Genomic DNA, 16,800 nt, shown 5'->3' with positions numbered 1-16,800 from the left:
TCTGAAATATAATGTGTAAACCACAACTAACAGCAACAAACATGCCGCCACCAACTATATTTAATCTATCCTTCCTGAACTCTGTTAGGTCATTTGTAAATAGTTATGTTGGCATATGAGGAATATCGTGTATTAATCGAGTTTTGAATTGAAAGAGTCTGTCCACATATGGAGCACCCTCTCCTTTAACAGAGTGCTGCGACATCTCCAACAAACTGATGCTTTGAGTTCACTGTTATCGATCATCTTGGACAGTCCCGACTTGGCCCCATCTGTTTCCAAAACTTTAAGAACACCTTCAAGAATTTCACTTTGATACTGATTTTTGAAGCAGTGCAAGCAGAGATGAGGTTGTGGCTCAGTAACAAAGTCAAATATTCTACAGTGACGGTATCAACAAACTGGTCTCTCGTTGGAAGATGTGTTCATTGCCAGGACTGTGTTGAGAAATAAATACACAGATGCAAAGTATAAAGATGTAGAGTATTAATAATGTTTGTTTTATTTAAAAAGCTTTAAGGGTATTTACAGAGAAAATTCAGAGGCATTACTTTTCAACCCACCCTAAATCATCAGAAATTGTACTAAATGCTTTTTCCAAAAAATATTTTGAGCAATTAGTTAAGGAGCCATAGTTGACCTCTTAACAACAAAGAAACCTGGACAAATAGGGAGCATCATGATGTATATACAGATTAATGACCACAAGGTCATTGTAGCAAGACTGAATACCGTAACATACAAATCCACCAAAAACAAACGCAAAATATATCCATTTTTAAAAGAAAATCAGATAAAAATTTGTTTGACAACTTCCTCAGACAACCTCCAATCCTTCCCAGCTAACTATGTAAGTGTAGAACAAATGTCGCTTACATTCAAAGAAAAGGTACTGGCAGCAATTGAAAGATTTATACCAAATAAATTAATAAAAGACTGTACTGATCTCCCATGGTACACAGGACAGGTCAGAACACTGCTGCAGGAGCAATAATAAAAAAGTATGCCAAATTTAAAAGATCACTAAATATCCATAAGTGGTGATGTTTTACTGAAGCTCAGAACTTAGCAAGGACTTCAATGTGAGATGCTTGTAGAAGTTTCTACAACAAATCTCTGTCTTGAAATCTGATAGAAAATCCAAAGAGATCCTGGATGTATGTAAGGTACAACACTGACACAACACAATACCAATGGTTAACATTACTGATGACTGTGCCACTACAGCAGATTTGTTAACCACAGTTTTCTGGGATTTCTTCACCAATGAGCAAGAAGTAAATATATAGAATTGAATTTAGAACAACTGCCAACATGAGTAACTTGGGAGTAGATATCTTCAGTGTAGCGAAGCAGCTTAAATCACTTACTAAACACAAGTCTTCCAGCCCAGGTAGCATACCAGTTGGGTTCCTTTCACGCTATGGCGATAGAATAGTCCAATACTTAGCAATCATAGACAACACCTCGTGTGACAGAAGATCCACACCGAAAGAGTGGAAAGTAGCACAGATCACACTAACACTCAAGAAAGGACATAGGAGTAATCTGATGAATTACAGACCATGTCACTAACATCGATTTGCCGTAGGATTTTGGACTGTATATTGTGTTCGAATATTATGAATTACCTCAAAGAGAACTGTATTGACATAGAGTCAACATGGATTCAGGAAATGTTCTTGTGAAATACAACTAACTCCAATGTAAGGAGTGTTACTGACAGGGCATCACAAACTTATTCCATATTTCTAGATTTCCAGAAGGTTTTTGACAACATTCCTCACAAGAGACTTCTAATCAAATTGTATGTGTATGCAGTATCGCTTTAGTTGCACGCCTGGATTCATGATTTCCTGTCAGAAAAGTCACAGTATGTAGTGTAATGTTGTCTTCAGTCTGAAGACTGGTTCGATGCTGTTCTCCATGCTACTCTATCCCCTTCATCTCCGAGTAACTAATGCAACCTACATCCTTCTGAATATGTTTATTTTATTCCTTCTGAATCTGTTTACTTTATTCATCTGTATCTATCTCTACAATTTTTGCCCCCTCCCCTCCAATACTTCTTTGATGTCTCAGAATGTATGCTACCAATCGATCCTTTCTTCTAGTCAAGTTTTGCCACAAATTTCTTTTCTTCCCAGTTCTATTCATTAGTTACATGATCTACCCACCTAACCTTCAGCATTCTTTTGTAGCGCCACATTTCAAAAGCCCTATTCTCTTCTTGTCTAAACTGATACACCGTCTCACTCCCTTCTCAACCACCGCTTCCCTTTCATGCCCCACAATTCATATAACTGCCACCTGGTTTCTGTAAAAATTGTAAATAACTTTTCTCTCCCTGTATTTTACACTTGCCACCTTCAAAATTTGAATGAGTATTCCAGTCAGCAATGCCAAAAGCTTTCTCTAAGTCTACAAATGCTATAAATGTAGGTTTGCATTTCCTTAACCTATCTTCTATGAGGAGTCATAGGATCAGTACTGCCTCACATGTTCTTACATTTCTCCAGAATCCAAAAACCTCGAGGTCAGATTCTACCAGTTTTTCCATTCTTCTGTAAAAATTTCATGTTAATATTTTGCAACTGTGACTTATTACACTTATAGTTCGGTACGTTTCACAATTGTCAGTACCTGCTTTCTTTGGAGTTGGAATTATCACATTCTTCTCAAAGTCTGATGGTATTTCACCTGTCTCATACATCTTGCTCACCAGATGGAAGAGTTTTGACATGGCTGGCTCTCCCAGCGGCTATCAGCAGCTTCAACAGAATGTTGTCTACTCCCAGGGCCTTGTTTCGACTTAGGTCTTTGAATGCTCTGTCAAACTCTTCATGCAGTATCTTATCTCTCATCTCAGCTTCATCTACATCCATTCCCATTTCCACAATACTGCCCTGAAGTACAACTCCCTCTATATATTCCTTCCACCTTTCTCATTTCCCTTCTTTGCTTAGGACTGGTTTTCCGCCTGAGCTCTTGATATTCAGAAAGGTGGCAGCAATTTTGCACTTCTATCAGTTTCGTTTTTTAGATGTTTGTATCCCCTTTGGCCTGCTTCATTTACTGCATGTTTATATTTCCTCCTTTCATCAATTAAATTCAATATCTCTTGTGTTTCCCAAGGATTTCTACTAGACCACCTCTTTTTACCTGGTTGGTCCTCTGCTGCCTTCAATATTTCATCTCTCAAAGCTACCCCTTCTTTTTCTACTGTATTCCTTTCCCCCATTCTTGTCAATTGTTCCCTATGCTCCCTCTGAAACTCTCTAAGACCTCTGGTTCTTACAGTTTGACCTGATCCCACCTCCTTAAATTCTCACCTTTTTGCAGTTTCTTCAGTTTTAACTTACAGCTTGTTCCTAATAAATTGTTACCAGACTCCACATCTGCCCCTGGGAATGTGTTGCAATTTAAAATCTGGTTCCGAAATTTCTGTCTTACCATTATATAATCAATCTGAAGCTTTCCAAGTGTCTCCAAAATACAGCCTTCTTTCATAATTCTTAAACCATGTATTAGCTATGCTTAAATTATCCTCTGTGCAAAATTCTACCAGGCAGCTTCTTCCTTCATTCCTTTCACCCAGTCCATATTCACCTATTATAGTTCCTTCTTCTCCTTTTCTTACTGTCAAATTCCTGCCCCCAAGATTATCTAATCTTCTATGTCCCTTATCTATGCGAATAAAGTGAAACCCTACTTTTACACTTTTCCAGTGACTACAAGAAATCTAAAATGCGGGAAAATGTAAAATTTGGGAAATAATGTTTTAAGCTGTATAAGTTACATATAGGACACCCCCTCGCATTTTCACACTTTATGCACATATATGTACATAGTAGGCATCAAAATACTTGTCATGGACCTGTTTATTATCTACTAATGATTTACTACCTAATAAAAATCACTCATCAGTAACACATTTTTTCATGCTTAGCACAACGCGTTTGGAGAATTTGTTCTCACTGTCAAGTGCTAATATTTACTAAAGTGCCTGCATTTGTATTGTTCCATGTCTCTTGCACTGTGGTTATCTTTTTCAAGTTATCAGGTACTGTATCTTATCAGTTATGTAGAAAACCACACACACGCAAACTGTCATTCGCACTGTTTGCGTAACATCACAAAAAATACACATAAATTCTCGAAACACATTTTGCTCAGCATGGAAAAAAAAATGTAATTGGTACTATTTAAAGAAAAGACATTCGAGCAACGCAAAGTAAGTGAATATGTCAAAAAGTGCTGTGAGTGACCACACCATGAAACACATTAAATATGGTTTGACAAAGGTAACACAACAATCACAGCAATAATGAAACTATGCATGTACAGTAGAGACAGTCTGCAATTGGTCATGATATCTTTATTCGAATGAACCTAGTTACCCTGCTGAGTAGAGCTAAGCAGCGGCAGGAGATAGGGCACAAATTGTTCCAACTTTTACACGTTTACCTCTTCAAATCCACTGAGTAGAGTGCCCTGGTATTTAGAAACTTAACACATAATGTTTGTAAACACTACCTGATGGCCAACATCATACCAGCATCATTTTATGTCATATTTCTTTCCCACAAACATTATTCATAAAGTGTAAATTGAGAGAAAATTATAAGTATGTTGACATAAAATTGGGTGCGAATTAATATTGTGGACCCAGGAAATTCGACGGGAGTGATAGAAAATGTTATAAACTTCAGGAAAACGTTAATTCTGGGGATGTAAGGCGGGATTGTGGTGTATTTTCTTTTATCTCATCATGCATTTCTTCAATCTCTCCATCATCTGCATGGAGGTGGGCTTCGTGTCTGTCTTGGCTACAATAATGTGCTCACTATGTGTTCATAGTTGCTTATCCATGTTCCTGTTTCTTTTTTCCTTATTATTAAACATAATCCTGCATTACCCCTATTTGATTTTGTATTTATAACCCTGTATTCACCTGACCCCAAGTCCTCTTCCCACTGTAACTAACTTTATCAATTCACCTTTTAAAGTTTTCTAATCTATCTGCCCAATTAAGGGATCTGACTTTCCATGCTCCAATCCTTGGAACGCCAGTTTTGTTTCTCCTGGTAACGACATCCTCCTGAGTAGTTCCCTCCCAGAGATACCAAGGGGGGACTATTTTACCTCTGGAATATTTCACCCAAGAGCATGCCATCATTATTTAACATTTAACCATACAGTAGAGCTGCATGCTCTTGGGATAAATCACGACTGTGATTTCCACTCGCTTTCAGCCATTCACAGTACGAGCATAGCAAGGCCATTCTGGTTGATGTTTCAAGACCAGATCAGTCAATCATCCAGACTGTTGCCCCTGCAACTACTGGGAAGGCTGCTGCTTCCCTTCAGGAACCACACATTTGTCTGGCCTCTCAACAGATACCAATCCCTTGCGGCTGCATTTACGGTATGGCTATCTGTACCACTGAAGTATGGAAGCTTCCCTACCAACAGCAAGGTCCCTGGTTCATGTAGTAATCAACGGAAAATCAAGTAAAACAGAAGTAATATCCGGCGTTCCCCAAAGGAGTGTTATAGTCCCCCAGTTGTTCTTGATCTATATCAACAATTTATGAGGCAATCTAAGAAGCCCTCTTAGATTGTTTGCAGATGATGCTGTCATTTACCATCTATCGGTCGATTCAAATTACTTCATAGTTGAACCTCATGCGTTGGAGTTGGTTTCCTCCACTAAGAGCACTCCTCATCACACCCGAACTGTTCACCAGTGCCAAACTGCCACAAAGATTAGTTCACATCCAATTCCTTGTTCTGCTTTCTCTCTTGGTGTGCTTGAATCCTGGGTCTGGCCCTTGCACTTCATTTTCCATCATACACGATAACACACACACACACACACACACACACACACACAAACAAACAAACAACGATGCTAATGAAACACACACATTTCATGCACAGTACTAATAAAAAAATACTGGCAATTGAATCCTCCCACACAGGACATTTAAACAGTTATTATAACCACAGAGATTAGCTTATATAAGGTAAGCTTTGCATGACTGTGTGACACTGAATTTTTGAAGGCTGACAATCATTGTTACTGTGAACACCAATCATAAATACAGAAGACCTTTTGCAATGTAATGGCACAGCATAGTGCTAGGCACATAAACTGATGTGTTGGAGGTCAAGGGTTCGAATGTCAAATATAGCGAAAAAATTTTATTTTTATAAATCTAATCAATAATCTGATTGTAAGCTTTATTCTGTTAATTGATTTAAATGTATTTTTTTTTTTAAATTTCTAATACTTTGCTGCATCATTTTCATCGTCAACCTCCTTATTTACTCTTATTTTTCTTTCTATCATTCACTGTCATTTGGAATCGGTTTCATATGGAATCTGCTTGCGTCGCCTATAATCTGAAACCAAATGCTAAGCAGGATGGATCATAGGCTAGTAATATGGCATCCTGTGTGACCAGTGTGAGGATCGTTTCACGTAACCAATGACACTGATAAATTACAGCTTGCTTTTATCACCAAAACTGAAATTTTGCTGCGGAAGATTGCTATGCAAACAAACACATTACGAAATTTTTCTGTCTCGAGTTTGCTCATGGAGGTTAGCTTTAAACACTATGAACAAAGTGACTGTGATTTTAGTTCTGCTACAGATTGTTCATTGCTGTTTTCTCAGATACATTGCACATTATAAGTTTGTGGTTAGGTTAGGACACACAGTTAAATTCAGGGCTACAAAACCTGTCATCTTCTACAGTTCAGTCATTGGTCACTTAAAATCAGCTGTCGACAGAGTATCCCTCATTACAGTTACACTTTGCGGCAGCCACTTCCTGTCCGATTGGTAGCCGGCAGCTGATGATGAACACTATAGTGGCAAGGGACAGACCTCAAATATCAAGTAATTTTAATCGGAATGTACTAAACTCATCAGGCGAGCAAAATCAAGTGCAGAATGATTTACAAATGATATTTGTATGGTGCTATACGTGGCGACTGAAACTGAACAAGGAAAAATAATGAAAATTGTGAGGTCACCCAAACGAGTATTAAATGAAATCCATCAAATTTCGATTACATGGTAAATCACACAAATCTAATGCCTAGGGATTACAATTATGAATAGCTCAAATTGGAACAATCACATAGATAATATTGTGGGAAAGACTAAGCAAATATTGTGTTTTATTAGCGGAACACCTGGAAGATGCAACAAGTCTAATAAAGAGACTGCAGACCCTACTCTTGTCCATTCTCCACTAGAGTACTGCTGTGCAGCCCGGTGCGGAATCCTTACTAGTTAGGACTGATGGAGGATATTGGGAAAATCCAAAGAAGGGCAGCTTGTTTTGTATTACAGTGAAATAGGGGAGAAAGTGTCATGGACACGATAAATGAGTAGGGGTGGCAATCATTAAAACAAAGGTACTTTTTTTGCAGCAAGAGCTTTCATGAAAATTCAATCGGACTGAGAGTGCAATGTTAGAGAAATAGTGGTCTGAAGAACCCTCTACCATGCACTTAAAAGTGAACTGCAGAGTATTCATGTAGATCCCACATCAGAATCCATGTGATGATGATACCAATTGCTCTCAAACCAATATATAGACATAATATTTGTTTTCATTATTGTGTTCTGATAGTCTTGACTGATAGTCTTGACTAACTTTGAAAGTCAAATGTCTCTATTGTGCATACAAACATGTCTTGTATCAAAAGGAAAATTCACCTAAAAAACTCAAAAATCACGAAGACAGAAAGGCTGGCCAGTACTACCTTCAAGAGAGCAATGTTCCAAAACTACTGATAGAAACTTTTGAAAATCAGAAAGCTATTCCTTGCTTTTGGAGCTATTCCTTCCTCAGGAACGAAAGAGGGGTAAGCTCAGTGCATAGTTCATGAAAAAGGATCAGAGGTACGTAGGTTTTTTCAGTCACACTTTATGAAAGTACAAATATATCTGTCTGCAACCAGTCTTCAGTATGTGTGTGTAGTGTTGATATAGTGTTGCAACTGACTGAGAAACTCCTAGATGTAGTTGTGTTGCGATACAAAACAGAGCTTGTTGTTTTTAAAGCTGCTTGCAGATCAGTGGAAAACAAAAATCTGCTGATGCAGGAGCTTGATTTTGTAACCACATATTGAAATGGAAATGAAGTCCCATGCTTCTTGACAGGGCATAGAGGAACAATGTGGGAGACCGGCACCACCATACTAGGCAAGGTCCTCATGGAGGTGGTTTGCCATTTCCTCCCTCTGACCGTAATGGGAGTGGATGATGATGATGATGATGATGATGATGATGATGACGACGACACAACACCCAGTCATCTAATAACTAGAGTGGGGCCAGAAAGGACATTTTGAATATTGTGCGATAAACAGTGGAACTTGCACATGAAATGAAAGTTGTGGTGAAGTGTACATTTTTGTGTGACATTACAGTGTAGATCATGAAGAGTTCTAAGGATTTCTGAATTCCAGAAGTGGAATTCCCAAATGTACTCTACCACACCACACTTTAATGGCTTGTGTTGAAAAAGTCCTGTATACGTTCTCTGTAAGTAGTAAGCAAATTTCTTTATCACATGAAATGAAAGGGGAAGCAATGTAATGCCTGTTGATCCAAAACATATCAAACTAAGCTTTCCTAATATACAATTATTACGGAAAGGAAAATTTTATGTAGTTGATAACATGAAAATTAATGTGAAATTGGCAGTTTTTACAAAATGTCACAAAATTTGGCATTTTTCCCGTTCCCTTGAAACAATTTGTAATCTGAGGACGACAGTTTACTAATATTGAATGCTGAAACTAGATTTTGACTTTTATTTTTCCGCAGCAGTGAGAATTGAGTATAATCTTTACATGAAAAAGAACTGTGGCTCTAGATGTGACACGAACGAAAATAGCAACAATCTCCATTCCAGCAACAGGAAACCACCAATGAGACATTTACCAACACTTTTGACAACCTGTCTTGCAAAAGAAAAATTTTTCTGAGAGATCTTTAATGTAGTGCACCTCTTAAATTATACATTTTCAAGAATTGCATATTTATCATCAGCTGTAAAAACTTATCGTTTACTAGCTGTACCCGGCCAGACCTTACTATGGCTCAGTCTGGTAAAAATCGAAAAGAAAGAAAGCAGATTTTTTTCTAATATGTACAGTAATTGTAAGTATATATGTATGGTTATAATAGAGGGAAACATTCCACGTAGGAAATATACATCTAAAAACAAAGATGATGTGACTTACCAAATGAAAGTGCTGGCAGGTCGACAGACACACAAACAAACACAAACATACACACAAAATTCAAGCTTTCGCAACAAACTGTTGCCTCATCAGGAAAGAGGGAAGGAGAGGGAAAGACGAAAGGATGTGGGTTTTAAGGGAGAGGGTAAGGAGTCATTCCAATCCCGGGAGCGGAAAGACTTACATTAGGGGGAAAAAAGGACGGGTATACACTCGCGCGCACACACACATATCCATCCACACATATACAGACACAAGCAGACATATTTAAAGACAAAGAGTTTTGGCAGAGATGTCAGTCGAGGCAGAAGTGCAGAGGCAAAGATGTTGTTGAATGACAGGTGAGGTATGAGTGGCGGCAACTTGAAATTAGAGGAGATTGAGGCCTGGTGGATAACGGGAAGAGAGGATATATTGAAGAGCAAGTTCCCATCTCCGGAGTTCGGATAGGTTGGTGTTAGTGGGAAGTATCCAGATAACCCGGACGGTGTAACACTGTGCCAAGATGTGCTGGCCGTGCACCAAGGCATGTTTAGCCACAGGGTGATCCTCATTACCAACAAACACTGTCTGCCTGTGTCCGTTCATGCGAATGGACAGTTTGTTGCTGGTCATTCCCACATAGAATGCGTCACAGTGTAGGCAGGTCAGTTGGTAGATCACGTGGGTGCTTTCACACGTGGCTCTGCCTTTGATCGTGTACACCTTCCGGGTTCAGGACTGGAGTAGGTGGTGGTGGGAGGGTGCATGGGACAGGTTTTACACCGGGGGGCGGTTACAAGGGTAGGAGCCAGAGGGTAGGGAAGGTGGTGTCTTTGATGAAGGATGGGAGACTGCACGTAATGGGTTGAAGGTGTTGATCTACGTAGGGCAGGATTTGAGGAAGTCATATCCCTGCTGGAGAGCCACATTCAGTCTGATCCAGTCCCGTAAAAGTATCCTGTCACAAGTGGGGCACTTTTGGGGTTCTTCGGTGGGAGGTTCTGGGTTTGAGGGGATGAGGAACTGGCTCTTGTTATTTGCTTCTGTACCAGGTCGGGAGGGTAGTTGCGGGATGTGAAAGCTGTTATCAAGTTATTGGTGTAATGGTTCAGGGATTCAGGACTGGAGCAGATTCGTTTGCCACGAAGACCTAAGCTGTAGGGAAGGGACCGTTTGATATGTAATGGGTGGCAGCTGTCATAATGGAGGTACTGTTGCTTGTTAGTGGGTTTGATGTGGACGGATGTGTAAATCTGGCCATTGGACAGATGGAGGTCAATGTCGAGGAAAGTGGCATGGGATTTGGAGTAGGACCAGGTGAATCTGATGGAACCAAAGGAGTTGAGGTTGGAGAGGAAATTCTGGAGTTCTTCTTCACTGTGAGTCCAGATCATGAAGATGTCATCAATAAATCTGTACCAAACTTTGGGTTGGCAGGCTTGGGTAACCAAGAAGGCTTCCTCTAAGAGACCCACAAATAGGTTGATGTACGAGGGGGCCATCCTGGTACCCATGGCTGTTCCCTTTAATTTTTGGTATGTCTGGCCTGCAAAAGTGAAGAAGTTGTGGGTTAGGATGAAGCTGGGTAAGGTAATGAGGAAAGAGGTTTTAGATAGGGTAGCAGGTGATCAGCGTGAAAGGAAGTGCTCCATCGCAGCAAGGCACTGGACACGCGGGATATTTGTGTATAAGGAAGTGGCATCAATGGTTACAAGGATGGTTTCCAGGGGTAACAGATTTGGGTAAGGATTCCAGGCGTTCAAGAAAGTGGTTGGTGTCTTTGATAAAGGATGGGAGACTGCATGTAATGGGTTGAATGTGTTGATCTACGTAGGCAGAGAGATGTTCTGTGGGGGCTTGGTAGCCAGCTACAGTGGGCGGCCGGGATGTTTGGGTTTGTGAATTTTAGGAAGTAGGTACAAGGTAGGGGTGCAGGGTGTCTGTGGGGTCAGGAGGTTGATGGAGTCAGGTGAAAGGTTTTGTAGGGGGCCTAAGGTTCTGAGGATTCCTTGAAGCTCCGCCTGGACATCAGGAATGGGATTCCTTGGCAAACTTTGTATGTGGTGTTGTCTGAAAACTGACGCAGTCCCTCAGCCACATACTCCCGACGATCACGTACCACGGTCGTGGAACCCTTGGTCAGCCGGAAGAATGACGATGGATTGGTCAGCCTTCAGATCACGGATAGCCTGGGCTTCAGCTGTGGTGATGTGGGGAGTAGGATTAAGGTTTTTCAAGAAAGAGTGAGAGGCAAGGCTGGAAGTGAGAAATTCCTGGAAGGTTTGGAGAGGGTGATTTTGAGGAAGAGGAGGTGGGTCCCACTGTGACGGAGGACGGAACTGTTCCAGGCAGGATTCAATTTGGATAGTGTCTTGGGGAGTTGGATCATTAAGAGTAGGATTAGGATTATTTTTCTTTGTGGCAAAGCGGTATTTCCAGCACAGACTACAAGTGTAGGACAGTAGATCTTTGACGAGGGCTGTTTGGTTGAATCTGGGAGCAGGGCTGAAGGTGAGGCCTTTGGATAGGACAGATGTTTCAGATTGGGAGAGAGGTTTGGAGGAAAGGTTAACTACTGAATTGGAGTGTTGTGGTTCCAGACTGTGTTGATTAGAATTTTGAGGTTTTGGGGGGAGTGGAGCTGGAAGTGGGAGATTGAGTAGATGGATGAGACTGGATCTGTGTGCAATGAGAGGAGGTTGAGGTTTTTTGGAAAGGTTGTGGAGGGTGAGTGAGTTGCCTTTCCGGAGGCGGGACACCAGGAGATTGGATAGCTTTTTGAGGTGGAGGGTGGCATGCTGCTCTAATTTGCAGTTGGCCTGTAAGAGGATGCTCTGAACAGCCGGTGTGGATGTGGGAGAGGAAAGATTGAGGACTTTGATTAGGGATAAGAGTCGACGGGTGTTTTCATTGGCTGAGTTGATGTGTAGGTGAAGGCTATGGATTGTTCAGTTTGGAACTCGTATAGGGACTGATGGAAAGAAGTGTTACAGCCAGAGATGGGAACTTTTAAGTGTGAGGCCTTTGGGGGTAATGCCAAATGTTAGACAAGCCTGCGGGTGACATGGTATTTAGAAGATGGAAAGTGTAACATGAGGCTGAAATGAAAATAAAAATATATGGGGAGAGATAAAGGTGAACTTCCAGTACCTACCAAACCCCACAGAACGTATCTCTGCCTACGTAGATCAACACCTTCAACCCATTACATGCAGTCTCTCTCATCCTCCATCAAAGACACCAACCACTTTCTCGAACACCTCGAATCCTTACCCAATCTGTTACCCCCGGAAACCATCCTTGTAACCATTGATGCCACTTCTTTATACGCATATATCCCGCACGTCCAGGGTATCGCTGCGATGGAGCACTTATTTTCACGCCGATCACCTGCTACCCTACCTAAAACCTCTTTCCTCATTACCTTACCTTACTCAGCTTCATCCTTACCCACAACTTCTTCACTTTTGAGGGCCAGACATACCAACAATTAAAGGGAACAGCCATGGGTACCAAGATGGCTCCCTCGTACGCCAACCTATTTATGGGTCACTTAAAAGAAGCCTTCTTGGGTACCCAAGCCTGCCAACCCAAAGTTTGGTACAGATTTATTGATGACATCTTCATGATCTGGACTCACGGTGAAGAAGAACTCCAGAATTTCCTCTCCAACCTCAACTCCTTTGGTTCCATCAGATTCACCTGGTCCTACTCCAAATCCCATGCCACTTTCCTCGACATTGACCTCCATCTGTCCAATGGCCAGCTTCACACATCCGTCCACATCAAACCCACTAACAAGCAACAGTACCTCCATTATGACAGCTGACACCCATTCCATATCAAATGGTTCCTTCCCTACAGCTTAGGTCTTCGTGGCAAACGAATCTGCTCCAGTCTGAATCCCTGAACCATCACACCAATAACTTGAAAACAGCTTTCGCATCACGCAACTACCCTCCTGAGCTGGTACAGAAGCAAATAGCTAGAGCCACTTCCTCATCCCCTCAAACCCAGAATCTCCCACAGAAGAACCCCAAAATTGCCCCTCTTATGGACAGGATACTTTCTGGGACTGGATCAGACTCTGAATGTGGCTCTCCAGCAGGGATATGACTTCCTTAAATCCTGCCCTGAAATGAGATCCATCCTTCATGAAATCCTCCCCACTCCACCAAGAGTGTCTTTCTGTCATCCACCTAACCTTCGTAACCTCTTGGTTCACCCCTATGAAATCCCCAAACCACCTTCCCTACCCTCTGGCTCCTACCCTTGTAACTGCCCCTGGTGTAAAACCTGTCCCATGCACCCTCCCACCACCTACTCCAGTTATGTAACCTGGAAGGTGTACACGATCAAAGGCAGAGCCACGTGTGAAAGCACCCACGTGATTTACCAACTGACCTGCCTACACCGTGAAGCTTTCTATGTGGGAATGACCAGCAACAAACTGTCCATTCGCATGAACGGACACAGGCAGACAGTGTTTGTTGGTAATGAGGGTCACCCTGTGGCTAAACATGCCTTGGTGCACGGCCAGCACATCTTGGCACAGTGTTACACTGTCCGGGTATCTGGATACTTTCCACTGACTGACACCAACCTATCAGAACTCTGGAGATGGGAACTTGCCCCTCAATATATTCTCTCTTCCTGTTACCCACCAGGCCCCAACCTCTGCTAATTTCAAGTTGCCGCCACTCGTACATCACCTGTCATTCAACAACATCTTTGCCTCTGTACTTCCGCCTCGACTGACATCTCTGCCCAACCTCTTTGCATTTACACATGTCTGCCTGTGTCTGTATATGTGCGGATGGGTGTGTGTGTGTGGGGGTGTGTGTGTGTGTGTGTGTGTGTGCGTCTCTACCTGTCCTTTTTTCCCTCTAAGGTAAGTCTTTCCGCTCCCAGGATTGGAATGGCTCCTTACCCTCTCCCTTAAAACTGACATCCTTTCGTATATACCACACACTTTTACAGAAAAACAGTTTATTTCTCACAGTCAATTTTAACAGACAACCTGTATATTGTTGTTAAACAATTAATAGTCCATGTACTTCTGAATGTTTAAAGTTTGAAGTTAATCAGTCAAAACCTTTTTGAGATTTTTGCTAACTGAATTTTGCTATTATATAACTGGGTGATTAAAAAATCAACTCGGTGAGTGGTGACAGGAGAAAACAAATATGATGGTACTGAAATTTGCAAACTTTCGAAGCCAGTGGCTCCTTCTCCTGGCAGAAGAGTTGAAGGGGAAGGAGGGTAAGGAAGAGGGGTGAAGGAAAAGGACTGATGAGGTTTAGGACAGGAGGAGAAATTAGAAAAGTCACCCAAAACCCCATGTCACATGAGACTTAACGGACAGGATGAGGAGGAATAACTGATTGTCGGAGACTGCGCCAGACAAGATTTGAAAATCTGAGAGCTTAAAGCTGGAAGATAACATATATGTAAGACAGAGATTACTGAAAAAATGTCATGCAACAGTTAATAAGAGTATTGCGTGTGGCAGAGGCGGGTGGGGAATTAGACTGGTCAGAAAAAAAGATACAGAAGATTAAAAGGAATGAAGAAAATAATTACCCAGAAGCAATGCTACGAGCCAAGAAATTAATGCCAGGTGGGTGACGAGTACCAAGGACATGTCATAATGCCAGTTCACACCTATGGAGTTCTCTGAGAAACTGGTGCCTGGGGAACAATACAGATGGCACGATTAGTGATTGTCTTGTCGTAGAGCATGCTCTGCAACAGGATGTTGTATGTTGCTGGTATACACCCTCTACCTACGCTCTTTAATTGTAATTTTTTCTGTGTGGCTGAAGGGAGGGGTGGGGCACTTGGTGTACAGGCACTCAATGACGAGGTTATCAGTGCCCTTACAAATATTAAAAGAAATAAATATGGTGAGAAGGGCAAAAAACATTGGCACACTTGTTCACTTCTACCTCTTTACACCTGTTGCCCACACAAGCACTCCATACAACATGTCGGAAAACAAAGGAGACAGTAAAAGATACTACACCTGGGAAGAAACCCTGAATTTTTTAAAAATAAGTTGGACACATCACAAAACCTTTAAAGTCTCACCACATTCATTTGGACGTCACTTAAACTAGAGGGCCGATCTACCAGCAAATCTGCCACTGGCCTCTGGTCCAAAAATAAAACAGTGTTTAATAAAATGTGGTGCACAGTGATCTGTAAGCCACAAGTATCACACATTGAAGGGTAATCATGCTGGAGCAAGAAGCTATGTGTCAGGGGAGTGTGGCCTATGTGAAGACAAGTAAGGAAAACTTCACCCCACTTCTTTTGTTGAAAGGAGGAATGATGCAGCCATGTAGTGGGCTTTACTAGATACAGATTATTATCTGTCACTTTCAGGCACTCATCTTCCCATCAGCACATGACTCTGTACCTCTACAGCGAGGCAATAGCATGCATGGGGATGGCACACTAATAACTGAGGATCATGACATGCTACCTTGGCTGCTATATCTGCCCTTTCATTCCCCAAAATATCCATGTGGCCTGGTATCCAGCAGAAAGACATTTACTTCCCCAGCCATTGTAGTTGCAGAAGGGTGTCCTGGATATCCTGGACTACTTTATTTGCTGGGTGTAAGTACTGTAGAAAGTAAAGGGCACTCAGAGAATCTGAATAAACAAGGAATTTAGCACTTGAAGCATGTCTCATCTGCTCCAATGCCCACCCACGATTAGGGAAAACAACAAAGCAACCAACAGTCCCCCCGTTTAGACCCATCCATAAAGACAGCTGTAGAGTTGTCCTCAGGTAAAATGTCATAAAATAATGTATTAAAAACATATGCAGGATTGCAACCTCTTATATACTGCACCAGATTTAAAATTACTCTGAGCCTCCCCAGTAATCATGGTGCAAGGCAGTTAAAACCCTGGATTTGGGGTTGTACATGCTCCACACCAAGTGACTCCAACACATGCTGCACGCAGATCCCAACCAGCAGTGTTGCTCGTAGACGATTGTTGAAAGGGATTCCTGAGGTGGACAAGCTACAGAATGGTATGCTGGTGAGGTCAGAGCTGCGAGGAACTTACATGCTTGATACACCCTGAGAGGCTGCTGCCAGATGGTGAGTGGCAATTCCTCAGTATCAGCACAGAGACTGGGTATGGGACTGGTCCTGTAAGCACCTGGGGTCAGCTTAATCCCCTCATGATGGATAGTGTCAATAATCTTCAGGTAAGAAGGCAATGCTGACATGTACACTGTGCATTCACACACTAGCCGTGAATGCACAAGAGCTCTATAAAACTGGAGCAGAAGCACCCTATCTGCACCCCAAGACCTGTGGCTATGGCACTTTTTGATATTCAGTACCTTCTGGGTTCTGGCTTTCAGCTCTCTCAGGTGTGGTAACCATCACAGCTTGGACTAAAAATGAGGCCAAGAAACCTCACTGAGTCTTTAAACTGTAGAATGGTGTCCCTCATCTGCAAGTCAGGTAAACTAAAAATATAATGAGAACGATTAAAATGAACAAATACACACTTACCCCC

General features: G+C 41.8%; 1 protein-coding gene across 1 annotated transcript in view; it reads right to left on the bottom strand.

The window, feature by feature from the left end:
- Positions 1-16,800, bottom strand: part of LOC126483660 (ribosome biogenesis protein BOP1 homolog) — an 88,967-nt gene that overhangs the window by 10,443 nt on the left and 61,724 nt on the right. The gene's annotated exons all lie outside the window — the stretch shown is intronic.

Source organism: Schistocerca serialis, chromosome 6 (genome assembly GCF_023864345.2).
Source record: "Schistocerca serialis cubense isolate TAMUIC-IGC-003099 chromosome 6, iqSchSeri2.2, whole genome shotgun sequence".
Classification (NCBI taxonomy): Eukaryota; Metazoa; Arthropoda; class Insecta; order Orthoptera; family Acrididae; genus Schistocerca; species Schistocerca serialis.
Note: the sequence above shows the minus strand (reverse complement) of the source record. Positions and strands in the feature narration are given on the sequence as shown.